The sequence below is a fragment of the Columba livia genome, chromosome W (genome assembly GCF_036013475.1).
Source record: "Columba livia isolate bColLiv1 breed racing homer chromosome W, bColLiv1.pat.W.v2, whole genome shotgun sequence".
NCBI classification, from domain to species: Eukaryota; Metazoa; Chordata; class Aves; order Columbiformes; family Columbidae; genus Columba; species Columba livia.
Window position 1 is genome coordinate 23,019,458 of NC_088641.1, and position 27,406 is coordinate 23,046,863.

General features: G+C 43.9%; 1 long non-coding RNA gene across 1 annotated transcript; it reads left to right on the forward strand.

Moving 5' to 3' along the window:
* The first annotated feature begins 8,077 nt into the window (after positions 1-8,077).
* On the forward strand, positions 8,078-12,688 carry LOC135577194 (uncharacterized). The gene is made up of 2 exons (XR_010468762.1): positions 8,078-8,411; positions 11,347-12,688. It is a non-coding gene; the product is annotated as an uncharacterized LOC135577194 (long non-coding RNA).
* The last annotated feature ends 14,718 nt before the right edge of the window (positions 12,689-27,406 follow it).

Here is a 27,406-nt window from a genome sequence, read left to right on the forward strand (position 1 = left end):
GGTGTCACAGACTCAACATCCAACTGAAGTCCAATCTGAAAAAGTACAGGCCACGACTTTCCAGTTTGTGTGGGCAATTAACCCACAGCAGGTTGTTAAACCCAAAGTGATACCAGCTGAAGGAGCTGGAGCAGCAGCGTATGTATTACTGGAAGGTGACAACCCCCATAGGTGTGTTACAGAATTGTGCTATGCTAAGGGATTTTAACATTAATGTTTCTTATTGTTGTTTCTCTGAGTAGGTAGTGGCTCCAAATGCTGCTTTAATTTTGAAGGCATGTGTTGCTTCAGCACAGATGATGAACTAGCCATCATGGAAGACATCATCTCACATCTTTGGAACTAATGCCTGGCTGAATGACTCGTTTAATTCCTTGACAAGATGAATGGGACACCTGATTATTGTAGAAATATGCTTTTTCCTTTTTCTGTATGTGTCTATTGTGTGCCCCTGTAAATTGCTCTGTGCTACACCTCACAAGCCCAAATGAACAACTCTGGCTTTGTTGGCCCCAGCAGAAGCAAGTCACGTGAGCGAGGGGGTGGAATGTATGGGGATATAGCAGAAGATTTGGTGAGGAGATTAGTTAAATGTAAATATGCTGAAGTGCCTTGCACCACTCTGTAGAAAAAGCACATCCATCACACTAATTGTTTTACTGACCTTGTGTGCTTGATGAGTAGAACCTCTGTGTTAGATAACATAGGCCTGTGAGAAACTCTAGGCACCTTATCACTATGTCTGAGATTCCTGCTTTGTTGTGATTAAGAGCGGGAGGCTATGCCTACCTGAAGCCTTGAAATACAGGTGAGCTCAGCAGGCCCAGTGTTCTTCCAGCAGGGCTGAATTTACCAGCGCCCGTGTCCCCGCTGGTGTCACCTCTGCCTGGGAGCTTAGGTGTAGCTTCAGAGATCCCCCAGTAGAGAGGTAACTAAAATAAAACTTGTTCTTTGCAATGCACTCGTGGCCTCTGGCTTTTCTTGCGATGTGCCTGCCTATGTGTACACAACAACCATCACCACAGAAGAACAATTTTAAGAATCACTAATAAAACAATTAACACTGGTGCACTCATAAACTAAAACAAGGACTTAGAGAGACTCTTAACCTTCTTTCAAAACCTTTTTTTTTTCATCCTTTTTTTTTTTTCTCAAACCTTATTTCAGATGGGACCTTATTTCATTTTGAAAGGGACTCTTACCCCAACCCTTATTTCAGGGAACCTCCTAAATGACCCAAGTTCCCCACCAAAGTAACTGTAATTCAGATTTTCTTCAGCCCAACATTGCTAAGCTTTTGCGATTTCTGTTTCTGGGCAGGCAAACCCCCCTGCAAGGCTTTTGCTGCGACTTACGGGCAGGTGACCCAAACCAGGAAAAAAAAAAAAAGGAGTGCTTTGCTTACAAACTGATGCGATGGTCCTTGGCTCAAGAGCTCAGCTGGTTTTTGGGGATTGATGTACTCCTTGAGAATCTCTTGGTGCTGTCTTGAGTTCCTACTATCCCAGGACCAGCTGAGATTAAAGAGCAAGGTGCCATCTAGGGGGCGAGAACTGATATTGTAAAATCAGTGAATTGAAGAAATTTCTAAAACCAGAGTTTAAGATTTTTAGAAGCAACATTACTTTATTGGCACCATGCACTAGTGGGGATAGCTCCACCAAGCAAGAGCCCCAAATAATTCCCAGACAGATCATACATATTCATTATATATCCAGGAAATCCTTTGCATATGCATTACATTTCTTGGAACTGCTTATTATGTGTAAATATCCCTCACACATGCACAGTTCAATGAGTCGGGGGTCTTTCGAGGGTCTTGGGAGGAAGTAAGTACTCTTTCTCACCCTGCCCCCTCCCTGTTTGAACTCAGGTCCTGGGCAAGTGCAGCTCCTTTGTTATTCAGCTTTTAACTGCAAAGACAGTCTGAATCTCTTCTTGCACTGGTCTCCTCCCCTTATCTTCTAAGAGCAAGTGCATTGTTTTCTAGCCTTCTCCTGCTTATCTTAACAAATGCCATTCTTGTGACCTAACGCCTAATAAGAGGCGTCTATGAACTTTATTCTTATTAACTTATTTTATTACTAATTGCTGATTTTAGGTATCACTTTAAAAGTGGGAAAGGGTAGAGAATAACGCCTTAAATAGTTCATAAAGCAGATTCATGCTGGGTAACAAAGATGCACAGAGCTTCTATGTTACTGTATTTTTGAGTGTTGAAAGGTTGAGAAAGAGTTGGAGGTCCTTTGCCAGCATTAGTGAATCCTGAAAACCGCACATGGTATATGGTCTTTTTTCTTTGGTCCAGTAAGATGGTGGCGTAGTTTAGATCCAGTGCTTCCCCAGCCAGCAGCTAAAACCACGTGCTGCTCAGTGGGATGGGAAGGAGAATCGGGAAACAAAAGGCAAAACTTGTGGTTTGGGATAAGAACAGTTTAACAGAACAGCAAAGAAAAAAAAAAAAAAAAAAAAAGTAACAATACTAAAAAATATACAAAGCAATGGATACACAGCACAACCTCACCACTTGGCAATCCTGGTGCTGTAGCCCATCTCCTCCCAAGCAGCAAGTGGATTCCCAACTGCAGCCTGTGCCAAAACCTCTCCCATGTCCTGGACAGCTGCTCATGCCCAAAAAATAAAAGCCCTGAACCATGTGGTCCAGGGAGAACCAAGCAAGTCCCGGACTGCCCTGCTTCTGGCAGCCCCCCTGGCCAGCCCCCTTTATGACTGAGTATGACCTTATATGGTATCAAATACCCCTTTGGCTAGTTTTGGGTCAACTGTCCTGGCTGTGTCATCCCCCAGCTACCTGTAGAAATTAATCTTATCTTGGCTGACCCACTACAGATGGTAACTTGTGGTTAGAAAAATTGGGAGTAACAGCTGAAACATGAGAGGTTGGGGAATGAGATTGTTAGGTGAAGGCTGATGGCTGAGTCTGTATCAGTGTAGCTGACTGGACAAAAAGCAAAATTTCTATGCCCTAATTCACACCTAGAGGAAGATGCACTGTGGATGGGTTTCTGTTAGATGGAGATTTGTTATTGAACTAGCCAGGTCCAAAGGAATTTCAAGGCCACCTCGTAAAGCTAAAAACAGGACCTGCTGTGGGAGGGAGGCAGTTCTACAATAACAGGGCCTCAACATGACGTAAATCAATGGACCTATCAGCAGTGAGACTCCAGCACGTGGACAGCTCGTGAACATAGATGATATCCAATTAGTGAATGCATGCTTGGAGCGTGAACGTGTGATCAGAGAATAGTTGCATATATAAAGAGGCTTGTTTCTGTAATAAATGGCTTTGTGTGATTCACATTGAATCGGAATGCTGAGTCCTTTATCACTCCAACAATGCACCATGCAGATTATTTTTTTGATGGGTACAAGATTTCTCAAAAATATTTAAGTACATTTTGAAGCCAGAGGTAAAAAGCATGACAAAGATGTTTAGGTGGTGAGTACAGTAGGCTGTGCATAATGCACGCATAATGCATGACAGGGAAATATACCTCATGTCCTGAACAGTGAACACCCTTCATTGTAACAGTTGAAATAAGGACTGGTTTTCACAGCAGTAGTAGAATGAATGTCCATTTTTAAGTCATTACAGTAGTTGGTAGTTATTTGCCTTGATTAATATCAGTGGTATTACTTAGCATTCTATACAGAAAAAGGAATGTATATTCTCTTTCATCTACTTTTAGGGCTTTCAGTTTAATCTTTCTTTTTTGATGGTGCAGTGAGTTTTCCCCTGGCCAAAATAACATAACCATCAATGCTGTAGAATGTATTTGACATGGCAGAAATTACTTTTCAAATTTGCCACTGAGCATTTAAGATTTTTATGGAAGTGGAAATGGTGCTGTAGCCTATAGACTACACTCTCCTTCTAGTCTCCTCTTGTGGTTTCTGATAAATACATGGGGTGGATTAGAGCCCCCTGAATACAGTGCCAAACCTCCTACTAATGCCGCATACTTGAAGCTTTTGTTACTTTTTATAGTCGTGTAAAGGCATATGCCAACATGAATTATAGAACTCTTGTTATTCTCCTTTGTTGGGTCTTAGATGCTATTTGTCTTCCATAACGTGTCTTTAATTTCATTTGAAAGTCAGTATGTGCAAAGTTAATGCATTGTTACTTAGAGCAAGGAGACTTTCCACTGCAGATCAGAAGGAAAATGTTTATCAGAAGAGATATGGGGATTTCTTTTGTAAATGTAAGTGGTTTGAGCTCATAACTATTCATTTATTTCTATGTGTAGAAGTTTAATCCCTTGCAGTTAAACATAAAAGCTATCAATTTAAGATAATGTTTCTAAAAATGAAATTAATAAGTCTCTGAAAATGGGTAAGAAATACAAACTGTATTCCCTGCTAATTTAGTTCAAAAAAGAAATATATAATTTCTCAAGTCCTATAGTAATGCTAAGTCAAGCTTGGCTGAATTGCAATGAAATATAAAAGTATTGTGACTGAAATCTTAATACCTCAGAAATACTGAGAGTGTACATCTTTCAGTGTTAGTAGAGAATTCTGCAGTAGTCTTAGAACTGTAAGCTTTAAGGAAATTTTTCTTATTAATATTTGAGAGGATATCTAGAAAATTCTAGGCATTCATAGGGTCATCTAGAGCATTAAAACTCTAACCAGGAGCTGATGTTTATGAGCACTCAATTCCCATGGAAATCTAAGTAATGCAGTAGTGTGCTGCAAAAGCGCTTAATTGTCTGAAGGTTTTCTGTCATGGCTCTGAGCTGCTGCTTTGCTTTGAGCTGCTGCTTTGCTCTGAGCAACAGTGACTTACCAAAGACTTTTTTCTCTGTGAATCTATGTAGCTGATCCTGTATCCCTGGATAAAGTCTAAACAGTCTTCAGCAGCTATTTTGATCCACTTGACAAGTGCAGAATGCTTCATGATATTCAGAATTGCCAAGTTAGCGGGACCTGGCCTAGGAACTTAAAATTCGGATAATAATTTAAATTCTACATCAATACTGATGTGATAGATGTACAAGACTGAAGCCTAGCTGCTTCCTAGAGAGCTGTGTCATAGAGGCACCCCAAAATGACTCCAATCAATTAATAAGCTTAAACCAACTTTGATTTGCAACTGAAACCAAATGACAGAAACCAATGAGAATAGGGGAGGGGGAGGGTATAATCCAAAATCAGTCAGCACTCCGAGAAGATTTAACAAATTGCAGGTTTGATATACCAGTAGGCAATATTATTACCATATGACCACACAAGAATGATGATCCACAGCGTGCATGCACTCACTCAAAAGAGAAGCCTCTCTCACTCAAGGGTATCCAGAAGAAATAATTGTTTGCCTGGGGAGGGGCAAGGGCTCACTCAAGGATACATCCAGAAGAAATAATCACTCACCAAGGAGGAGGTGAGGGCTCTCAGTCCTGGGATGTTTCCTTATATAGCATCCCACTCTAAGGGGAGGGCTCCAATCACAGTCCTGCTTCTCCAAGAAGACCACTCAAAGGGAGTCTTTGGTGGGGGCCCCATTTTTTAGCCTGGTTGTCTCTAGCTGTTGTCATTATGGACATGATCCAGAAGCTTCTCTTGTCCTGGGGTGCCTTGTTGGCTGAGGACTCTGTCTGTTGACTGGGGATCCCACCCCTCTTGCTCCCCTAGCTGGGGGGTGGGGTGGGGGAGGTGTACATGACTGGAGTCACTGTGCCACAGCCAGGGGGGGACACAGGATGACGGAGGACACACACAGGCAGATGGACACATGACAGTTGGCATAGACCAAGGTGCATATGTGAGGATAGCCACAGTGGGGCACAAAAGGTGCTAAAGAGCCATCAACTGAAAGCTCTGGACTTTATCAGAGTGGGTGTAACTGCCACAGCTCCTTGCCTGATTCTAGTTGTCATAAATATACCATAAAGGGTGGAAGAGAAAGGAGAAATCCTATAGAGTAAAGCAACCTCATCTTAAGCAATGTCAAAGTAGGTAGAAATTGTGACTGACCAATTATGAACACTTTTATTCCAATAGTCACAGCTGTACTAATTTTAACTTGCAATACAAGACACTACTAAATTGGAAATGGAAAATCTGAATTTGGCCATAGTTAAATTTGAGCTGCAGGGACTAGTAACTCTGGGACCCTTTTCCTGTTATTTTGGTAATGTTATGTGTAATAATATTTCTGTGGGCCTGTCAAAAAGGGACAACATTCATGTCATTTACTGCAGTGCATAACTGCTAGGACTAAAGTTAATGCTAACTGGAGAATGCTGTTAAGTCACCTGGAAAAGAAACTTTGTGTAGGTTTTCTTTTATTGCTGCAGATAGGAAATTAGAATAAATATAAGGGATGAGGTTATACAGAGGATAGGAATACCTCCTTCAACCGAGTAAAAGTGGGTCTTTTCATGTCTCGTGAAACTTTCACACTGACACGCATCAGATGCACGTACTATAATTTTGTACAACTTACGGCTGAAAATTGTCTGCAAAACAAATAAATGTTTACTGAAAAGTTATAACTGAGAAAGAAGGGGAATAGGGACAACAACTTTATAGCTTTTCTGCATGGTTCTTACTTTCTGAGCATCAAAGCATAGTATAAATTTACAGTGCTTTACACTGACTGCAAAATATGTGCATCCTTCTTATTGTCTCTAGACCCTTTATACAAACTATTTCAAAAGCAGAACAAGTGTAGGGGACTACGGTGGGTCAGTGGATTTCCTGACAGAGGGCATGGGAACAGAAATTAGCCTTGAAGATATGAAGGCCTACCCGTGAGAAAGATGGGAGTAAAGGAGTATCCGGAGATGTTAAGGATGTACCCATGGGAGAGAAGGGAGTAAAAGAGTAACACTGATGATAGCAAAATTAGCCAATGAGATGTTACTGCTGTAACTTGTAACCAGTAATGAAGAGACACATGAATTGGTAAAACTGTATAAAAATGTACTTGTGGCAATAAATGGCATCTACTACTTTCATCCTGGAAGAACTTGGTCTATGTCGTTTGTCTGTCTCAACCACGACAAACAAGACATAACACTGGTTTGATTTTAAAATATGCCAGATGTGCTTATAGTCTGCATCTGGAAGGCTTGAGCTGCTGAAGAAGTAGAGAACTAAAATGGCTGTAGATATCTTAATTCAAGGACAGATATTTCCCCCTCAGGTAGCATATTTAAAAACAAGCAAAGCATATAGATGTAATGTGGCAATGCAGATGTTGCAGGAGGAATAAGGAAAACTATGCATTCATTAATATAAACCTGAAGTTAAATGCTCCCTACTGTACATAAAAGCCAGTCCTGAATGGCCTTTGCAAGGATCTCCTACATAATCTTAATCACAATTTTCTATGTGCTCCAAGGGGAGCAGCTCCAAAACTGACCTGGTCTGCAGCAAAGTGGCAGATCTTGGTGCAGACAGGGTTTTCCAGAGGCAGGAGAACACCGGGACAGTGCCAGGAGCTGTCAGCTCTCATAAGTCGCTGATGAGACCTGGGCATTGACAGGGCAACGGGAGGAGATTTAAACATGCTGTAAACAACACCACCAGTCAATCACCAAGGGGAGCCGCTCTGGAGCCAACCCGGTCTGCGGCAAAGCAGCAGATCTCAGTGCAGGGAGGGTTTTCCAGAGTCAGGGTGTCACAGAGGCACCCTGAAGTTAGTTTTAAGTGGACAACAGGGTCCAAAACAAACTTTTATTCTGGTCAAAAAGGTGCAGCAAATTAACCAGTAAAGAACGGGGTTTTAGAACTCCAATAACATAAATACAGGTTCGAATATCAGTTTGTAATAAACAATTCTAAGAGTTAGAGATGTTTGTTCATTAAAGCTTCTTAAAAGGAAACGCTCAGGGGTTATTGTGCAACATGGGAAGCCCCTGCCCTTTGTTATGTAATTGCCTTAAATGTTCGATCCTCTAACGGTGGGGGGGGGGGGGCAGGGGTAGGTGAGAAGATAGGAGATTAACTGCCTGGCAACAGAGGACACATTCGCTGAAAGAACGAGTGACGTGGCACTCTGAGCAACGAACCCGGGACTGTCGGCCCTATAAAAAGTTCGGAAGAAGTTTTTCGCGCGCGCGCCACTGGAGGAGCCGGGACTCCCCGGCCGCCCAGCGCTGTTTTTGCTTATTGCGTTGAAATCCATCGGGAATAAATTTGTGTTATTCAAGTTAATTTCGAGTCAAAATTTATTACAATTTGGTGCCATGACTCGGATGAAGGATATTCGGTGGCAACCCCTCTAAGGGAGGCGCCCCACTTCTTTTTTTAAGCGGCCCTTGTGGGACTCTTGTCACCAGATCCTTCACCAACGAACATTCTAAATTGCAATAAGCAAAGTAAATGCCGGCAGCCCCTTAAACTTTGTGCACGAAGACCCGAGTGAAGATGCAGGATGCGTGAGTATAGGCCAGTTATCCACTCGGTTGGGGCTGGGATTCCTGAGATACAGGGGAGGGTATCTCAGAAGATGGGACAGAAGAAAAGTAGGCATTCTGTTCCCATGGGAGGGGAACCGCAGGAAAGGCTTCCCCCAATTCCTCCAGATAGTCTGTTAGGATTAATGATTAAGTATTGGGATGATTACCCCTCTAGGCGGGGTAAAAGCAAAACGAAAATGATACATTATTGTATGGAAGTTTGGGGTGGTAAAGAGATCCGTAGAGACCACCTATATTGGCCAGTTTTTGGATCATTTGAGGACTGGATGTGTCAGGCTTTAAACATTTATGTTAATTCAAAGGAGCCTTTTAGTTCATAAGAAAGCGAATATGCATTATTATGGATAAGATCAGAGACTAGGGTTAATCTATACCCGTTAAAAGAAAAGGGGGGTGATAAACATGGCCGCCAGAGAAATAAGCGGCATGAGGAAGAGATCCCGATGACACCCCCACCTTATGTACCACCACCGCCACCCCCGGTACCAGTTCCTAGCCCAGTCCCTAGTCCACCCCCTTCGGCACTGAACCCAGAGGGTTCGGATGATAACCAGTCCACGGGGCCTGTCACGCGTAGCAAGACTAGGCAACAGCAACAGCAAACACCAGGGCAACTATATCCGCTGCGAGAGATCGCAATGAGAGGGCCTCAGGCAGGAATGGGATATGTGGCAGTACCTCTTAATTCCGGGGATGTTAGAGATTTTAAAAAGGAAATGGGGAGTTTGCTAGAAGACCTGTTGGGAGTAGCGGAGTGTGTTGACCAATTTTTAGGGCCCAACGTATACACGTGGGACGAGTTGCAATCGATAATAGGAATATTATTCACTGCAGAAGAGAGGGGAAAGATCCGTAGGGCCGGTATGTGGATTTGGGATGAACAGCATCAGCAAGGTCCTGCAGCCGACACAAAATGGCCACTGCAAAGACCTGACTAGAACAATCAGGATCCATTACATAGGGGTCATATGCAAGACCTACAGACTATATTAGTCCAAGGCATTAGAGAGTCCGTTCCAAGGGGTCAGAACATTGGCAAGGTATTTAGTGAACACCAAAAGAAAGATGAAACACCTACAGAGTGGTTGGAACGGCTCAGGAAAAACTTAAAATTGTATTCGGGGTTAGACCCTAGTACCCCTGTGGGAGAGGTGCTGTTAAAAACACAATTTGTAGCTAGATCTTGGATAGACATTAGGAAAAAGCTAGAAAAATTAGGAGATTGGCAAAATCGTGGGTTAGATGAACTATTGAGGGAAGCTCAGAAAGTGTATGTTAGGAGAGAGGATGAGAAAGAGCGGAGGACTGTACGAATGATGGTTGCAGCAGTCAGAGAAGGTACAGCCCAACAGCAATGGAAATCCAGAGACCGAAGGGCACAGTATAAGGGGCCTAGTCCTAAGGCAAGACCCCTTAATGACGAGACTGCAATGGAACGGGGTGAGCAGATAGAATGCTTTTACTGTGGAAAGAAAGGGCACATAAAGCAGAACTGTAGGAAGAAAATGGCGGATGAGAAAATGTTTAAAGCGGAATAGGGGTGTCAGGGGCTCTTTTTGCTGGGGACCCAAAAAGGAACGGAGCCCTTGATAAAACTAAAAGTGGGTCCCCAGCAGCAAGAAATTGAATTTCTTGTAGATTCTGGAGCAGAACGATCTACCATACAAACTTTACCCAAGGGATGTGAGATATCTACTGACACTATGCAAGTAATTGGGGCAAAGGGAGACCCATTTTGGGTCCCTGTTATAAAAGGAGTAGTTATTGAAACCGATTTCAAAATAGGAGTGGGAAATTTACTTTTAGTTCCTGAAGCTGAATATAATCTCTTGGGATGGGATTTAATAATTGAATTGGGTGTTAATTTAGAAGTAACGGGGAAAGAAATTCGGATAAGATTATGTCCTCTCAGGGTGGAAGATGAAAATAAAATTAATCCTGAAGTATGGTATACGGAAGACTCAGTAGGGAAGCTGGACATAACACCGTTTAAAGTTAAAATTTCTAGTCCAGAAATACCCATTCGTGTAAAACAATATCCAGTATCCGAAGAGGGCCGAAGGGGATTAAAACCAGAAATAGAAAGATTACTAGAAAAAGGTCTTCTCGAGCCCTGCATGTCCCCCTTTAATACCCCCATTTTACCCGTAAGAAAGAAAGATGGAAAATGGAGACTAGTACATGACCTGAGGGAGGTGAATAAAAGAACCGTGAGTCGATTCCCTGTAGTGGCCAACCTGTATACCCTCTTGAGTCAATTAGGTCCGAATGATCAATGGTATAGTGTTATAGATTTAAAGGATGCCTTTTGGGCTTGCCCGCTTGATGAAGAGAGCTGAGACTATTTTGCCTTTGAGTGGGAGGACCCAGTAAAATTTTTGTATGAAAAATTAACACAGGAAAAACTGGTACAATGGACGGAACAAGATGAGGAACAATTTGATTGCATAAAGAAAGAGCTGATAAATGCCCCTGTGTTGAGCTTGCCAGATATATGGAAACCATTTTACTTGTTCACTAATATAGATGCAGGGACTGCATATGGGGTCTTGGCACAAGAATGGGCTGGACATAAAAAAAACAGTAAACATAAGGACCCAGCCGAGAACAGACCTCGGAATATCACCCTTTGAAATGTTATATGGAATGCCATTCAATTTAGAAACGCCACAAGATCACCCAGAAGTGAGTGATTTTCAGATGAAAAATTACTTAGTCCAGTTGTTGAAGCGAAGGAAATACCTTTGGGAAAAAGGGTTGGTGGTACAGCGTCCACCTCTGGACATAAAAATACATACCCTAGAACCTGGAGATAAGGTACTCATAAAAACATGGAAAGAAACATCATTAACCCCTCGATGGGAGGGACCTTATGTTGTTTTACTCACTACAGAAACAGCCATCCGAACTGCCGAAAAGGGGTGTACACATGCCAGCTGAGTTAAAGGTCCAGTCAAGACTAACGCCTGGACTGCAGAGCCCACAGACGACCCTCTGAAAGTTAAACTACGGAAACAATAAATGGACTTGGGCTTGTTGAATCATATCGTGCAAGTACAGAAAAACAATAAAGTTGTTTATGAATATCCCATTTGTAACAATCATAGAGTTAGATGTATTAATATAAGTTGTAACTGTTATCCTTTTTATATGCTTTAGGTGCATAGTGTGCCGAAACAATTGCTGGTTGCATTGTATAGACGGTATTCCCCTAGAGGAACATGCAATCAATGTTATAATATAGAATTAGAAATTACAGATTTGGCATTGAAATCAAAAGTCACACGAAAAAGAGATCCACCCCGACAGTCCTGACTGGTGGTGTATATACACCCACGAAATATAGCCTGAGCGGTTTTGCTCTCACCCTGTCCTGGTTTTGTTAAAAAAAAGTTTCTCTTTCAGTGAATATTGCCTGTCAGCTAAAGCCTTCATATTAACTGCATTTTCCTGGAGAACCAGACACATGTTTTGGTAAACCTAGCAATGGAATGCAAACTTATTGATAAGCATGGATGGACATCTCGCAAGAGGGGCGACAAGAAACAAGTGACCGAGAAACTGACCAACTGTGTATAACATTCCATTCACGTGAATACTTCATATAAAAGTGCGAGATCACGAGGATCTCGTCCCTTTGCCCTTTTCCCTTCTGCTTACGGCCGACATTAGGAGAGGACCTTGCTAGTCGTCCCTGCAAACTGAGGCCTAGTGAGAGACTGAATCCAGCTCCGATTGGCTGCAGAGTCCAGTCCAGGACTTCAGGTGCCGGCTCTGCAGTTGCTGAGACTTTCAAGATTGGTTTTGTATGTTTTGTATTATTTTCTCTATTCTTATTAGTAGCATTAGTAAAACATGTTTAATTTTTTCCAACTCTCTTCTCTCTGTCCTTCTTTTCCTCCCAATCGCCTCTCCTTAGTGGAAAGGGGGGAGAGGGAGGGGCAAAAAGGGGGAAGTGGGGGGGATTTTTGGCTTTTCTACTGCTCTGACGTACCTTTCAGTTTTCTTGGCACGGTGCCAACTCATAGAGTTGTGATACTCGCGCGTCCGTTTGCTTTGGATATTATTTAGTTGTATTAAGGCAAAGTGAATTACACTGATTTAAAGATGTTATGGCATAAGTTGTATCAGTTATTTTCTACATTGTGCTCACTGATTCCATATCTGTGTTGGGCTTTCTTTTTAAATCGAAGTATTCATTATATAACAACAAGGAACTGGACAATGGTCATGATGATTCTGTGTGGTTTGTCACTGGTTTATTTCATTATACTGCAGCTGCTAATGAATTATTACTCGCTTCTGCTTTACCTTGAAAAGCCTCAAGGAGAGATTAAAGAGCAGTACGGCTCTGTGTTTGCTAATTGGTCGAGCGAATCTTTAGAAAGGCTGACTAACAATACTTTTGTTTTTTCGCTAGGACAGTTCGCAAATGTTTTAGAGAAATTTGAATATCCTTGGAGTTTTGATAGAACTGTGATGGTGTTATCTGGTTTGCTGAATGTATGTCAGTTTGTGCTTCTGTTAAGAGAAATGGTGTTCAACAGGAGGTTTGCGTCTCTTTGTTGTCCTGAGATTTGCAGTGCGTCTTCGGAAGCTTTAGCAAAAAGCACTCCGAGCCGCTCGAGAAAGACCAAAACAGCAAAAGCTGCCGCTGCAGCCACTGCCCCCCCAACGGCGGCTTCGCAGGCTGAAGCTACAGCTCCTCCGCAGAGTTCCTCTGCCAAGGTCGCTGCAGATAACATTACTTCTCCAGCCTCAAAGGCTAACAACTGGGCACTGTTGCTGCTGTAACCACTGTGACAGTCATTCAGACTCTGGAAATGAATCAAATGATGGTAAACCCATATCAGCATCAGTTGCTGGTTGTAGGAAAGTCACTAGAAAGACTACCCGTGCAGCAGATGATGGCACAGGGCCAACATCAACCCAAGGGGCATAAGTGGACTTTAATTCAAGCAGAGGAAAGTCGTGTGATTGAAGAAAATGTAACCGTAGGTGCACTCTCATTTAACGTAACCATTTGTGATTTATTAGGACATTTAGGTTCTGGGGAAGACTGGAATTTTGGTCACTGCAAACCTCCACATAAAAGGGGAAGTACAGTATCAACTTATTGGTGCCCTAGCTCCAATCCAGGAAAGTGATGTTGCAACTATCCTAACCAATATTATTGTGCTTATTGGGGTTGTGAGACAATAGCCACAGCGTGGAGTGTTGCCAATCCGGATAAATACCTCCAAGTCAACTGGTGGCCTAGAGATTGTCGACAATCTCTCCCATCGCTTTATGGTAGTTCTGACCCAGGGAATTGCAAAACATTAGAAATTACAGTCTTGCAACCGCAAGACCAGGGGTGGTCAACTGGCAAAACTTGGGGTGTAAGGATCTGGGAGAATAGGACTGATTGAGGGACACTTATAAAGATACAAAAAGAACCTGCCCCAGAAGGGAAATCCCAATCAATAGGCCCTAATGCGATAATAATGGGGAAATTAGAGATAAATAAAACTTCTAAGATACTTAATATAACAATGACAGATAGCTCTGATATAGATGCATTTACACAACCGGAAGAAGTAAACCCACTTTGGACTCTAATAAATGCGAGGTATCAGGTGATTAACAAAACACACCCAAATTTAACAGCAGAATGCTGGTTATGCTTAACCACCAAACCACCATATTTCGAAGCTATTGGACTAAGAAATATGCCAAAGCTCGCTAATGGATCAAATCCTGGGTCTTGTAGGTGGGAAAATAATACTCAAGGAATATCGTTGCAACAAGTCCAGGGGCAAGGAATATGTATAGGTCAAATACCCCCTGGAAAACGGTATCTATGTATAAATGGCACCCTTAAAGCTAATAGGCCTGGTGATTGGGTAATACCCGCCAATAATTCTAAGTGGATATGTTCAAAAACCGGACTTACACCTTGTGTTTCTATGAATTATCTAAAAACCATGAAAGAATTTTGTATACAAGTGGTCGTAATCCCTAAAATTACTTATCACCCGAAAGAATATGAATATCAGCTAGAAACTGTCTTTACACACCGATTAACGAAAAGGGAACCGATCACTGCTATGACCTTAGGTATGATAATGGCCCTCAGTGTAGCAGGTGCAGGAAGAGGAATTGCCTCAATAGTCAACCAAAACCAAGAATTCGCAGCATTGAGTGTAGCCATCGATGAGGATCTGCTAAGAATAGAGCAATCTATTACTGCGCTAGAAAAATCAGTCAGATCCTTGTCAGAAGTGGTCTTGCAAAACCGGCGAGGATTAGATCTATTGTTCTTCAAAGAAGGAGGCCTTTGCGCAGCTTTAAAGGAGGAATGCTGTGTATATGCAGACCACACAGGTCTAGTAAGAAATACCATGAATAAGCTACAAGAAAATATAGAAAAACGAAAAAGGAAATATGAATCTCGGGAGAGTTGTTACGAAACCTGGTTTAGACAATCACCTTGGCTTACAACCCTCCTCTCTACTATAGCAGCGCCATGGATTCTCTTAATGCTAATGTTGATGTTTGGACCATGTATTTTTAATAAAGTAATAGCTATTGTGAGAAGCAGGCTAGAAACAGCACATTTATTATTAGTTAAAGCAAAGTATGAGCAGTTACCCAATCAAGATGATACTGTATTAAGTAGTCAAGAATTACAACGCTTTAATGAACAAAATAAGTAGAAAAAGAGAAGGGGGGAATTGTAATAAACAATTCTAAGAGTTAGAGATGTTTGTTCATTAAAGCTTCTTAAAAGGAAACGCTCAGGGGTTATTGAGTTAGAGATGTTTCTTCATTAACACTTCTTAAAAGGAAACGCTTAGGGGTTATTGTGCAACATGGGAAGCCCCTGCCCTTGGTTATGCAATTGCCTGAAATGTTCGATCCTCTAAAGGTGGGGGGGGGGCAGGGGTAGGTGAGAAGATAGGAGATTAACTGCCTGGCAACAGAGGACACATTCGCTGAAAGAACGAGTGACGTGGCACTCTGAGCAACGAACCCGGGACTGTCGGCCCTATAAAAAGTTCGGAAGAAGTTTTTCGCGCGCGCGCCACTGGAGGAGCGGGGACTCCCCGGCCGCCCAGCACTGTTTTTGCTTATTGCGTTGAAATCCATCGGGAATAAATTTGTGTTATTCAAGTTAATTTCGAGTCAAAATTTATTACAAGTTGAGGAAATTATTGAGGTGCAGCAAATAATAACAATGGAGATCCACAGTGTGCATACACATGGCTCACAAAAACAATGTCAGAGCCGTCCCTGACTTCAGGAAACAAATACACATGTTCATATTTAGGCACGGCATATTCTCACTTTGCCTAAGTGAGGAAAAACAACACCCGCAAATCCTGTGAGGAAATATTAAGCAAGTTAACACTCACCCACAAGATTCGGTGAGGCAATCCCAGTCCTGGGAGATTACCTTAGGCAGCGATCCTGCCTAAGGGGAGGACTCTTGAATACAGCATTTGGCCCGTGCTCCGAGAGGACATGCCACGCACATCCCTTGGCGGGGTCCCTTTTATATAGCTGAGTCAGATATTACTTTGGGCATTCCAGAAGCTTCTCTGCACCCCCACTCTGGCTGTGGGGTGCCCTGAAACTTCTCCGCACCCTCCCCCCCCGGCTGTGGGTGCCCAGAAACTTCTCAGCTCCTTGGAGCCTCTGCGCCCCCTCCTCCTCTCTCTTAACGACCCTGGCCAACAGGCTCTGGGGTCATACAAAAGAAGCTTTCAACCCCATTGCAGGAGAGTGAGATGGGGGGCAGAATGTGTTGAGGGAGAGGGGGATGTGCCTACACCTTCCATATCCAAGGAAGGCGGGGGGGGGGGTGCAACTGCAGCACAGGGGAACACCAGGGCAGGACCAGGAGCTGCCACCTCTAACGAGGGTCACTGCTGAGACCTGGGCATTGCCAGGGCAACAGTGACAACACCTATAAAAAGCAGATTAGTAAGCGCTAGCAACCAGAGTACCAGAATGGCATAGAGCAATTTGCACAGAAGGGCATGCAGGAAAGGCAGGGAAGCTCTGCCAGCTTGATCAGAGAGTAATGGTATCCACCTATAAGAAAGCCATGGCATCTGTAAGGTTGGCCCTTGCCGCAAGTGATGCAGCTGTCCAGACTGAGACCTGGAGGGAAGATGCTGCCATCGAGGTGTCAGGCTGCAGGGTTGTTAGTAACAGAACCAGTTTTACAAAATATTCCTGAAAGGATGAATCAGTTTTATAATAATAGAGAAAAGGAACAGTCAAGGCGTTATCAGCAAGACCTGTTGGCCCTGGTCCAAGGACAAGGCGGGGGAGTAGGAACAGGAGTCCGTGGTAGAGGAATTAGAAACGGTCGAGGGCGTGGGTTTCGGAATGTTCATGGAATTCCTTTGGGACCTGTTGTAAAGCTTGGTTCAAATCAATGTGCTTACTGTAAGCAGCAAGGACACTGGAAAAACGAACGCCCGAACCGTCCCGGTTCCATGAGTCGGGTACCAAATGCAGTAGGAAATGCAGTACAAACTATGGTGCTGGGGGAGTATAGTAATGACAGCTGACTATATGAAAGCACGAAAATGGATACCCAGAATAAGGAGACCTTGGTGACGGTACAAGTGGGGGACCAGGATGTGAGATTTTTAGTGGACACAGGGGCTACCTATTCTGTGCTAAATTCCTTACAGGGAACAGTAGGTCATAAAACGACAACGATTGTTGGTGCCACAGGGAAGGAAGAAGTACGGCCATTCCTACAACCCTTAGATTTGTGTTTTGGAGGAAAGGAGTTAACCCACGAGTTCTTATATGTTCCAGACTGTCCAGTTTCCCTTTTAGGATGGGATTTATTGATCAAATTGGATGCCGTAATAACATTTGAGGATGGAAACCTGGTAATGAAAATTCCAGAATCTAAGGTAGGACAAATTCTGTTATTAAAAGAAAACCTGGTAGTGAAAATACCGCAAGCAGTGGAGGAGGCTGTGATTCCTATGGTATGGGAGACTGACATACCTGGGAAATCAAAAACAGCCCAGCCCGTAAAAGTGGAACTGAAGGAAGATGCCAAGCCAGTACAGTTGAGGCAGTACCCACTGAAACTAGAAGCTAGGTTAGGAATAGTACCTCTAATTGAAAAATTCTTGAAATATGGTATTCTAGAGGATTGTGAATCAGAATATAATACTCCAATTTTTCCAGTAAAGAAACCTGATGGTAGTTATCGATTAGTCCAAGATTTGCGGGCTGTAAACCAGATCACTAAGGACATTTATCCGGTAGTTGCAAATCCATATACCTTGTTAACATCTGTGAAAGAGAAACATAAATGGTTTACTGTACTTGATTTAAAAGATGCCTTCTTCTGCATACCCCTTGACCATGAAAGTAAAAAGCTATTTGCCTTTGAATGGGAAAATCCACACAATGGGAGGAAAACTCAATTAACCTGGACACGCCTTCCACAAGGGTTCAAGAATAGCCCAACCATCGTTGGAAATCAACTAGCCAAGGAACTCGAGGAATGGACTCCAAAAGGTCATATCATGATCCCTCGACAATGGTATTTGTTGCTACAATATGTAGATGGTATTCTGATTGCGACTGAGACACGAGAACTCTGCATCCAGGTAACAACTGAAATATTGAACCAATTGGGAATGAACGAGTACAAAGTATTGAAAAATAAAGCTCAGATTTCATCCGAGACTGTGATCTATTTAGGATGCGAGCTCTCTCAAGGACAGCGAAGGCTAAGCCTGAACAGGATACATGCTATTTGTGCTATTCCAGAACCACAAAACTTACATGAGTTGAGATCTTTTTTAGGAATGAGAGGATGGTGCAGACTCTGGATTACGGACTATGGGTTGATCGCCAAACCTTTGTATGAAGCACAAGGGAATAAAACGTTCACAGTATCACAGTATCACAGTATGTTTGGGATTGGAAGGGACCTCAAAAGATCATCTAGTCCAATCCCCCTGCTGGAGCAGGAACGCCTAGGTGAGGTCGCACAGGAACATGTCCAGGCGGGTTTTGAATGTCTCCAGAGAAGGAGACTCCACAACCTCCCTGGGCAGCCTGTTCCAGTGCTCTGTCACCCTTACTGAGAAGAAGTTTTTTCTCAAAGTTAAGCGGAACCTCTTGTGTTCCAGCTTGATCCCATTACCCCTTGTCCTATCATTGTTGGCCACCGAGAAGAGCCTGGCTCCATCCTCATGGCACTCACGCTTTATATATTTATAAACATTAATGAGGTCCCCCCTTAGTCTCTTCTTCTCCAAACTAAAGAGCCACAGCTCCCTCAGCCTTTCTTCATAAGGGAGATGCTCTACTCCCTTAATCATCTTGGTTGCCCTACGCTGGACCCTCTCCAGCAGTTCCCTGTCCTTCTTGAACTGAGGGGCCCAGAACTGGACACAATATTCCAGATGTGGTCTCACCAGGGCGGAGTAGAGGGGAAGGAGGACCTCTCTCGATCTACTAACCACCCCCCTTCTCATACACCCCAGGATGCCATTGGCCTTCCTGGCCACAAGGGCACAGTGCTGGCTCATGGTCATCCTGTTGTCCACCAGGACCCCCAGGTCCCTTTCCCCTACACTGCTCTCTAATATGTAATTTCCCAACCTATACTGGAACCTGGGGTTGTTCCTGCCCAGATGCAGGACTCTACACTTTCCCTTGTTAAATTTCATCAGGTTATTCCCCGCCCAACTCTCCAGCCTGTCCAGGTCCCGCTGGATGGCAGCACAGCCTTCTGGTGTGTCAGCCACACCTCCCAGCTTAGTGTCATCAGCAAACTTGCTGATAGTACACTCTATTCCCTCGTCTAAATCGTTAATGAATATATTGAATAATATTGGCCCCAGCACTGATCCCTGAGGCACTCCACTAGATACTGGCCTCCAACTAGACTCTGCACCATTGACTACCACTCTCTGGCTTCTCTCCTTAAGCCAGTTTGCAACCCACCTCACTAGTCTATTGTCTAGACCACACCTCCTCAACTTAGCTGTGAGGATGCTGTGGGAGACTGTGTCAAAGGCTTTACTGAAGTCAAGGTAGACCACATCCACCGCTCTGCCATCATCCATCCACCTTGTTACATTCTCATAAAAGGCTATGAGGTTGGTCAAGCATGACTTACCCTTGGTAAAGCCATGCTGACTGCCCCTAATAACCCTCTTATCCTTGATATGCCTTGAGATGGCACCAAGGATTAGCTGTTCCATTACTTTCCCAGGGACAGAGGTGAGGCTGACCGGTCTATAATTACCCGGGTCCTCCTTCTTGCCCTTTTTGAAGACCAGAGTGACATTTGCTTTCCTCCAATCCTCGGGCACCTCCCCCGTTTCCCAAGACTTGGCAAAGATGATGGAGAGCGGTCCAGCAATGACTTCAGCCAGCTCCCTCAGCACCCGCGGATGCATCCCATCTGGACCCATGGATTTATGGATGTCCAGACTATTTAATTGCTCCCTAACCCAGTCCTCATCAACTAAAGCAAACTCCTCCATTGACCTGGCTTCATCCGGGCTCTCAGGGGTACAGGGCTCCCCAGGACAGCCTCCGGCAGAGTAGACAGAGACAAAGAACGCATTCAGTAATTCTGCCTTCTCTGTATCTTCTGCCACCAGGGCACCCACCCTGTTCATCAGTGGGCCTACATTGCCTCTGGTATTAGTTTTATCAGCTATGTATTTGAAAAAGTTCTTTTTGCTGTCCTTGACCCCTCTCGCCAGATGTAATTCTAAGGAGGCCTTGGCTATCCTAGCTGCCTTCCTACATCCTCTAACAGCAGCCTTATATTCTTCCCAAGTGGCCAGCCCCTGCTTCCATGACCTGTAAACACTCCTTTTCTGCTTGAGCATACCCAACAGATCCCTATTCAACCACGCAGGCCTCCTGGCTCCCTTCCTTGACTTCCTTCGTGTGGGGATGCTCTGATCCTGAGCGTGGAAGAAGCAATCTCTGAATGCAATCCAGCTATCTTGGGCCCCTTTTCCTTCAAGCAGCCTTGCCCATGGGATTTCCCCCAGCAATTGCTTGAAAAGGCCAAAGTTAGCCCTGCTAAAGTCCAGGGTTGCAATTCTACTTGCTATTCTGTTCCTGCCACACAAGATGCTGAACTCCACCATCTCGTGGTCACTGCAACCCAGGCAGCCCTCAACCTTTACTGCTTCGACCAGACCCTCCTTGTTAGTGAGGATGAGATCCAGCAGTGCACCTCTCCTAGTCGGCTCCTCCACCATATGCATGAGGAAGTTATCATCAATGCACTGGAGGAATCTCCTGGACTGTGGCTGGCTGGCTGAATGGTCCTTCCAGCAAACATCAGGGAAGTTAAAATCCCCCACAACAACCAGGGCCTGTGACTGTGAGGCCACTCTCAACTGCCCATAGAAGGCCTCATCAACTTCCTCAGCCTGATCTGGTGGCCTGTAACAGACGCCCACAACAGTGTCACCCCTGCCAGCCTGCCCCTTGATCCTGACCCATACACTCTCAACTCACTCGTCATCCACTCCTGGGCAGAATTTAGTACATTGTAGTTGCTCTCTCACATAGAGAGCAACTCCACCACCACGCCTGGCTGGCCTGTCTTTCCTGAAAAGGGCATAGCCATCCATGACCACATTCCAGTCATGTGAACTGTCCCACCATGTTTCCGTAATTGCCACCAGATCATAATCTCCCGACCGAACACAGGATTCTAACTCCTCCTGCTTATTCCCCATGCTGCGCGCATTGGTGTACAGGCATTTCAGGGAGCGAGCAGAGCACACCAATTTCTCCCTAGGGGCACAGGAGGCCACCCGGTCCTCATCAGTTTTAGAACGCTGCCCCACTGGGACAAGCCCAGCTACAACCCCATCCCCCTTCGAGCCTAGTTTAAAGCTCTCCAAATGAGCCCAGCTAATTCCTGCCCCAGCATCCTTTTGCCCCTGCGAGATAAACCTTTCCCGCTTGACACTGTCCGGACTGGTGACTTATAAAACCAACCATTATCAAAAAATCCAAAGCCCTGCCTGTAGCACCAGTCTTGGAGCCAATCATTTAGACACTGAACTTTCCTATTGCATCCCACATCGTTACTTGAAGATGGAAGGAGTGAAGAGAAGATCACTTGAGCCCCTGAGTCTTTCACCATCCTTCCCAAGACCTTGAAGTCGTTCTTCATTCCCCTCAGACTACAGGAAGCAGCTTCCTCCCCATCTGTCTGGAAGACCAGCAGCGGGTAGTAGTCTGTCGGGTGCACCAGTTTGGGGAGCTCTCTAGCAATATCCTTGATCCGGGCTCCAGGTAGACTACAAACTTCCCTAAGATGAGGGTCAACCCTGCATATTGGGCCATCTGTTCCTTTCAGAAGGGAATTTCCTATTACAATCACCCTTCTTTCTTTCTTATCAGAGGCAGTCTTAAGTTGTGAAGTCAACCGCCTCTTCCTATGTGATCTTGTAGGCAGGCTTGGCACCACCTCCTCACCTACCTCTTCTTCAAGATCCAGGGCCTCAAACCTATTACGGAGGGGCACCTGGGGAGACAAAGCAGGCAGGGAGGGGGCTGCCTGTGACACCGAACCGGAATACACTTCCAACCCTCATCGTCTTTTAGGTCCCCTACCTCTGCCCAACAGCAACAAGTAACAATATTCCAGATGCGGTCTCACCAGGGCAGAGTAGAGGGGAAGGAGAACCTCTCTCGACCTCCTAACCATCCCTCTTCTAATACACCTCAGGATGCCATTGGCCTTCCTGGTCACAAGGGCACAGTGCTTGCTCATGGTCATCCTGCTGTCCACCAGGACCCCCAGGTCCCTTTCCACTACACTGCTCTCTAACAGGTCATTCCCCGACTTATATTGGAAAACGGGGTTGTTACTGCCCAGATGCAAGACTCTACACTTTCCCTTGTTACATTTCATTAAATTTTTCCCCACCCAACTCTCCAGCCTGTCCAGGTGTTACAGAAAAGCATGTGTCTTATCCCTGCAATTTAGCAAGATCATGAAAGTGCCATAATCTCAGAGGATCTCCAAAAAGGAAAAGAATGAGAGCGTGCTTATTAGATTTGCTCATGACACTAATCTGCAAGGGACTGTGAGTATTCTGGAGGACAGAATTAGAATTTAAAGTGATCTGAACAAACTGAAGATATGGTCTGAAATGCTATTCACTGAGGATAGATGTAAGGAACTCAATTTAGGCAGGAATAATCAGCTGCACAAATAAAAGAGAGCAACACCTATTTAAGTAGCAGATATTTATTTGCAGGTTTTATGGCTCACAAATGAGTGCAAGTCAACAACATCATGCCCTGCCTTTCTTCCTTTGCCAAGCAAACCTGTGAACAGATATCGTGTAGTAAATAATTGTCATGGTTTTGTTAAAAACAAGACAAGTTTCTCTTTTAGTGAATTTTCCTTTCAGCTAAAGTCTTTTTACTAACTGCACTTTTCTGAAAGCTAGATACATGTTTTGGTAGACAAAGCAATGGAATGCAAGGTCGCAGATAAGGATGCACGTCCCACGAGAGGGGCAACGAGGAATTGCCAACTGAACAGGAGACTAAAACTGACCAACTGTGAGAGTCGGTCCGAAGATGGAGAAGTATTTGCCTGAACATCGCCATCAAGAACTTAGAGAACTGAAGCTGAGACCGAAAGAACAGATAGACCAGAGAAAGACCCCTGAATGCTGGACACCTAAGCGTTGGCAAAAGAAAGCGTGAATCTTTTGAGCCTGCGCAGTACAAGCCTGGGTTGCGAAATCAAGGTGGAGACTGGCCTAAAACAATGGGAGCAAGGGGGGGTGAAGGAGCATAAAAGGTGACTCCAGAATGGACACTGTTGAATATCTTCCCGCCAGAGGATCCCGAACCATGACGGAGGACCGGCAGGACTCCACGGGACCGGAGACCAGAGGGATGCCTTTGGAACTTGACTGGTGATAAACGCAACCTCATTTCTCATCTTTACTCTTACTTTTTCCCCGTTTCTTTTCCCTTTCTTTTTCTCACTCTCTATCGTGTGCCACTTTACAGGCAAATTAATAAAGTAACACTGCTTGATTGAATCATAACCCCTTGGCATTTTGGTCGCCTTAATTTTGTGCTCTGAGATCAATGTAAAAGAACCATCACGAGTCCATCGCTGAACGGACTGTGGCATTTAATTGGCGACAAGGATGGGATTCTGGGAAAACAGAGGGGTGTAGGTAGCTTGTGGTCTGCACCAGGGGAAAGATGTTTCGTCTCAGTCGTAAGAGAGGCGATTCAGATTTCCCGCACACCATACATGCCTTGGCGTACAGCACCCCAAACTTGTGTTGAGGGTTCTGTTTCCCGGAATCTAACACAAAAGATCTCAAAGTGCAAAAGGGGTGTTGCTCTCATGTTGATGAGAATTGTCTGCTAGGGAGAGTGAAGGGGCGATCTTGTGTGTTTGTGTAACTAAGTTGTGCCTCCCCATAGCAGATTTTTGGCCCCTTCAACCACTCGGGAAAGAGAAGGATGACACAGCGGTTGCTGTGGCTTTTCGTAACTAAGTTGTGCCTTCCTAGAATATGTACCACCCCTTCGTAGTAAAAAATGACCAGAAAAGCTGACAATCAGGATTTTTGGTTAGCGAAAGATCGGGACTCGTTCTACACACTTTTAGCAAAGTATGGAGCCCGACCCTCTGTACCCGGAGAAGACTGGGCTTGTGACATTTGGACTAATTTGCAAAATGTAGTAGACCGAGTGATTTCTTTGCAGACCAAGTCTAAGTTTAGATCAAATAAAGATAAAACTGTTGTCTGCACTGTTCTAGGAGCCAGCCTAGTAGCAGCGATTGAAGATCGCTTTATGTGATGTAGCAACGAAAGTAAAATAATAGAATCACTTGAAAATCTGGTGCAGGTTTTACAAAAAGCAACCTCCAATTTAGAACAACAGTTAGAAAACTGCTTCCAACAATTAGAAAAGGAGAGGGAAGAAAACCGCTAATTGAAAGCCACTCTGAAGGAAAACACGGGGGGGCGGAGGGAGCGGGAGTTAGAGGAGAAAAATATCCGACACATAAATCAAATCTACCCTCAGAAAGAATTGTAGGACTCGGGAAAACATTATGACGAATTCCCACATGTGAGACCCTTAGTTAAAACAGAATACTTTTATGCTAATGAAGAGGACACTGTCCCTCACATTACAACTAAGCAAACACCTTACACTGCCACGGAGCTGGCCAAACTTAAAAAAGAATATGGTTGCCTCCCTAAAGAATCTGAAACCGAATACATGTGGCATGTATCCCTAACTGGGAGAGAACCCCTAGCAATCACTGGCACACATGATCAATTGCTAGAAAGTGTACACAAAGCAGCCTGGTTGCAAATTATACATGAAAGAAAATTGATTCCCAAATGTGAATCCCCAATAATGCTGCCAGTGAATCCTAACATGATAACTCCCTTGATAAATGGACTTCCAGAGTCTCTCCCAGAAACAGGGAAACTAGAACCTCCATTCCCTAGTTGCGGGCGGGGGGTGGAGGGTGGATTTATATTCAACAGCTCACACACACAAAGGGGGAAGATTTGTTGATCACAGCTATAGTGGGTCCTAAGAGTGCACGGGTGCACGGACTTCTGCTCTAAGCGAAGTAGATGCTAAAAGGTTTGGGGTTTCTCCCTTAAAGCGACATTTTTGCATCCTCAGTGCCTTAGAGTTAACAGAACAATATCCCCTTCCCCTGGGTGTCAAGGTTAACTCAGAGTGTACCTGGCAGAAAGGTTTGTTTATTAGTAGCTTAACTCTAGTAGAAGTAGAGGAGATTACAGGACAGCAGCCAATCGTATTAAAAGGATTATTTAAAGTCATAAAAACAGTCACTACTGGGACCCCTCTCCCTGATCGGGTGGCCCAAAAGGCCTCAGTACAAGCCGTGGGCTGGGTGGCTTCTCATCAGGTAGATGGGGGATCCGCAGGTGAATGGAATAACCGAGCTGATGAATTTGCAAGACTGGCCCCTGTACAAAAGGACCAAATTTCAGAAGACTGGGAAAGCTTGTTAGAATGGTTACATGTAAAGCGCAAACACACCAGAGCTAAAGACTTGTATCGTGAAGCCCTGGCCAGCGATCAATGTCGGAGACAGCTTGAAAAGCGCCCTATAGAAGACAACCCTCTACGTTTAAGGGAGGGTAAAAGTATGTGGGATGCCTGGCAAGTGGATTATTTTAGCCCTTTTAAGCAAACAGGGTTGATGGGGGGGGAAACAACCCCAGGATCAGTCCAAGCTGAAGCTTTTGGCAGGGCTACAGGTGAAAACTGTGAAAACATTGCGAGAATGGTTTGGAACTTTTCCAAACCTACAAGCTGCACCCGCTGGATAATTCCATAATTATAATTATTCTTGCCTTGAGGAGGCGAGCCCTGTTTGTTTTCCTTTTTGCAGAACTCAAAGGGACACAGAGAATAATGCGAATCATTCAAGAATCAAATCTGAAGGCCTAAATTTTAAAATGACCAATAGTGCAATTAAGTTGCTAATACTTTCCTACATCTTTTCACTTACCCACTATAGTAATTGAATGGGAGTGGGATAGTAAAGAATTAAGTTAGAGATCTAACTAGTGTGTTGGGGATAGGATTGGAAGTCTTAAGTGCCATTGATTCAAAAATATGAATGAATAAATTAGCCACCAAAAGTAAATGTAAAAGATCATGAATTGATAATAGATGCACTTGGTGTAGTCCAAAATAACCTCTCTTTAGCTCTCAGTTGTATTCCGGCACAAATGTGGATGCAATCAGTAGCCGCCTCGATCATAAGGGAAGGTGAAGAAGGCACTTTTCCTGCCGAAATTCGGAAAATTGTCTGGGACAGTGCCACTGAACTTGAAAAAGAATTCCAATCCTGGTGGACTTTGGTAAACTTTACCTATAACCCCATCACAAACACAGCCATGACCTTTGTGTTAACCATACATAATGCTACAATATACATAATTTACCCAATCATTACATTAGGGTTGAACCATAACAGAACTGTACTCTATTCTTTTGAGCATAGAGTATGGGCCCGAAAAGTGGATGAAAAATGGCAAACTGTCAATTTAGAAAAGTAATACAATCAGTGCTCAAGACATTTATCTGGACACTGAGCAGAATGTTTGCCACTTTGAGGTTCTTTCTGACAATCGAGAAACGGTATTAGTGTATATTGGCAAAGGTTGTGTGTGCTTGAGGACCACTTGCAACTCTATATTAGTGGATGCAGTGATGATAAATATTAGAAATCATTCAAATGTTTGTGTTTGTGATTTTGTTAAGATTAACAGATGTGATTTTTCTTATCTCGCACCAGTTATATCTCATCAACTTATACAATCTAATTATACACTGATTCAAGAATTACTACCTACACCTATTGGAATGAATCTTACATTGGAAAAGCAATTGCTGCAACACCAAGACCTGATCGAGATCTTAGAAAAAGTTCAAGTAAATGAACAGAAAACCTTGATAAGCGTTCACCACGACACTGAAGAAATTCACCGTGTGTTAATAAGAATAGAAAAAAATGCAGAACATAAGTGGTGGGACACACTTTTTGTGTGGTCACTGACTGCTACAAGCATCCTGAACAAGTTGTGTCACCCCATAGTTGTTCTTTTTGTATTAGTTTTGATAGGTTTTGTTCTGTCCGCAGTACTGTAACATCTGTGATTGATGCCCACAATTTGTTTAGTGTACCTTCCAATGTAGACATCCCTAAATTCATTGATACAAAGTGGATCGTGTGATAAATCTGTCGCGGTTTGTAGGAACGAGATAGGGACTCAGCAAAACAAGTTGATTCAATGTGAATCACGCTAAGCCATTTGTTACAGAAACAAGTCTCCTTATATACGTAACTATATTCTAATCACGCATCCACGCTCCAAGCATGGATTTGTTAA